The 3,295-nt window shown below is 38.5% G+C and overlaps 1 long non-coding RNA gene across 1 annotated transcript; it reads left to right on the forward strand.

Annotated features, from left to right (window-relative positions):
* Positions 1-1,929: 1,929 nt before the first annotated feature.
* On the forward strand, positions 1,930-2,475 carry LOC124678771. The gene is made up of 2 exons (XR_006994642.1): positions 1,930-2,130; positions 2,240-2,475. It is a non-coding gene; the product is annotated as an uncharacterized LOC124678771 (long non-coding RNA).
* Positions 2,476-3,295: the final 820 nt, after the last annotated feature.

Below are 3,295 nucleotides of genomic sequence, written 5' to 3' on the forward strand. Positions count from 1 at the left end.
TGAAGACCCCGATGCGTGTGCTCTGTCCCGTTCCTAAAGGCATTGCAGTTGGAGGCCCTTTTTCAAAGTTTGAATATAAATATTACCGATGGTGGTGTTTGTTTCTTTTTGCTACTCGTTTGCAGGATCATGACCTTTTTTCTTTCATTCACTTTTTCTTTATTTGTTGTGTGCATCTTTGATGTCTCGACTAGAACTAGCCATTATATTGTTGCAGATACCATGTGTATTTGATATCTTCTTGATATTAACATGCTCCCATTTGTCGAGTTTTTGGTCATTTGGATACTTAGTTTCTTTTGTTTCTTGTAAACTCATCTGAGTTCAATTCAAGATGCACATGTGGTCAATTTGAGAGGTGGAAATGTGCCTGGATTGTGTTTGTGGTGACGTGTTCATCATAGGTGACTTTTTAATACTTCCCCATTACTTATAAAACTTGTATTAGTTTTTTTGTTCAAAACTCGAACATGTCTATCTTTGACCATGCAGAAAAATATGAACACTGTATTGTAGGTTAGTAGATGTTAATGATCATTTTTCCTATATATTATTGGTTCAAAGATTGGAAAGCTTAACTTTTGTAAAACATAATACACCGTATAAAATGGAATAGGGGGCTTAGCAAACAAGAACCAATTGATTCTTTGGCTTAAAACATGGACACCTTAAGATTTTCCTTATTCGGGCTAGATATGTGATGCACAAATAAGATGAGTATTATGGATCTTTAATTTAACAGATGTCAGTATAATCATATATATGGCACTCAATTTTTTTCTTCTTCTGAAAATTCCTCTGGCATTTTCAGTTTTGTTTTTGAGATTAAATTCCTTAGGCATGTTTTTTTTATTAATGGAAAGTAGGGACTATTATTCATGATCAACAACAGCGGATACAAAATCTGGAGGATTGGTCAGCCACAGACGGCGACCAAAAGGTTGTGCAATTGCATTTCTAGCCACTAGATGAGCATCACTATTTGAATCCCTACTTTCGTATTGAAACTTAACTACCTCAAAGATACTAGAACGTATCTTTGATTTCCTCCAGAATAGCAACTACTCCATACGAGCACACATTACTATCATAGTCATAGAGTTAATGCAGGCTGTCGGCCCAGTGGTGAGCTACCCTGGTGCTCGACCTGCTGGCCAGAGTCCGAGTCCTTGGACTCGCGCTTTGTGCACTCATGGAGTCTTCTTCTATAAAAAAAATGCCAACGGGTGCTAGTGCCTGGGTTGGTCTCATTTTTTTTTTTTTTGATTTCCAGACAATATCCATCTGCAGATGCCGCATGTATGGGCCTGGCCGCGACACGCTATCTTAGAAGCTCGTCTTTCGAAGGGCCCATTAGATAGAGCTCAGGCCTAATAATGGGAGACACATGTAAGGATGCTCCACATATTTTTTTCGGCCCACACTGTGCCTTAAATTTGAACTCGGTTAGGCTGCTGAATTCCAACAAGGTAAAGTCGAATAACCAAATCTTCCACTTATATATATCCAAAATCTTGCTCCATATCATAGTTTGCTCTTATAGTTACGTTGCAGATCGAGATATCTCCATTGATGCCCGTGTTATATATGCTCTGATGTGCTGAACGTCTGATCGAACATATGCACTGTTACTCTTTATGTGTGGTCTCATAATACAATGGGCACGCCTCAGTTTTTCTGAAGAAACAAAATGTCTGGTTGTGCCATAGGGATGAGAATGAGATAGAAAGCTAGCGGTCCATATTTATTTTTTCGAGAATGAGCTAGATGTCCATATCCATACGGGTTGACATTATCTGGAATCAGAATATATTCTATGCAAAAGGAGATAATGCCGAAAGGTTCTAGTCTGATGTGAACGATATGGCCATGCACCAGCCTATAAATAGCCAGCCATACATGCACAAAATGATATCAGCAAGGAGGAGAAGAAGAGCAGAGAGCAAAGCCTTACATGGCTGCAAGTGCCTTACCTCTGATAGCCAAGGATGACTTGCCTATGTCTTCTTCCTCCCCCAGAGGCCTAATTAGCCTTGGAGGTGTGGGGTTTCATGGGCAGTCACCTTGGCTAGACCGAGTGGCTCTTGCTGCTCATGCTAGGCTGAAATTGCTTCTCTTGATTTGTTGCATGTATTTATAGAAGTGAAAAGAACTAGTTTTTGTTTCTACAACCGAAACGAATATATTATTACATGCTCATCTTGCTTTATGCTCATATCCCTACACCTTAAACATGCAGGTGCTAGCTTATTACTCAGCAAGTATGGAGAGGATAGAGGAAAGCTGTCGAACCAGAAGTCCAGAACATGAGCTGATAATGGCATGTCAGAAGTTGGAACAAGATGGCGTTCTTCATCTGGGATACAAATTTATGGGCCTTAGATTCTCCTTTTTGTGCATTGATACACATGTAGATCTAGCCGACAAGGACCTTGCTGTAAATTTGCAATCTTTGGAAACGAATTTGTTGACCCAGGTGATAAGATCTGCATGATGACGACAAAAAAATATTTTTATGTGCAGTTTCATGGTTTCATTCTAATATTTTTTAAACAATAATGATTTTACCATGAAGAATGTCGAATGGCATCTTATTGGCATATGACGGTAACAGGTCACCCCATATTTCCATGGAAAGGAACTTAATATGGCACACCATAGCCGTAGGGCTAGAGCTGCTAGAAGAATCATCCTGCAAAATTATACAAAAATAGTTTAGGGTGTGCCACCGTAAATTTTGAAGAAAACTATTTCCAATTTGGTGTTATCAAAATAGTTTTGATACATTTACGGAAGATGCAGTTTTAGACCCTCTCTCCTGGATCCTTCAGATCAACGTGAATATAATTTTCGGCTGAAAATGTATAGGTTCATATTTAGTCCAATGATGACATGCATACATAAAATTATATTTGTATTACAATTTGCGACATAAGTCTTAGTGGTGACATTTTATTCCAAAAAGGGAAAAAAAACCCAGCCTCTCTGCATGGGTTGATATACATCCATGACATTATTGATACAAAAATAGTTTGGATATTCATTCCGAAAATATAATTTCTGGGATAGATTACACACTGGTCTAGAAACATTGTATAGTTTCCTGGCCATCCTTATCCAAATTCCAAAAGAGAAATACGGACAAAGGGAGGATTACATCATGCATGTCTATAGCTGCAGACAAAGAAGATAAGTATTCCCTTGCATAAGCCAAACAAAGTAGGGTCAACATACATGATACATGAGCCGCAAAGCACAGAGCTACTCTCTCTATTTCTCTATATGATAAAGCTGG

The sequence above is a fragment of the Lolium rigidum genome, chromosome 1 (genome assembly GCF_022539505.1).
Source record: "Lolium rigidum isolate FL_2022 chromosome 1, APGP_CSIRO_Lrig_0.1, whole genome shotgun sequence".
NCBI lineage: Eukaryota > Viridiplantae > Streptophyta > Magnoliopsida > Poales > Poaceae > Lolium > Lolium rigidum.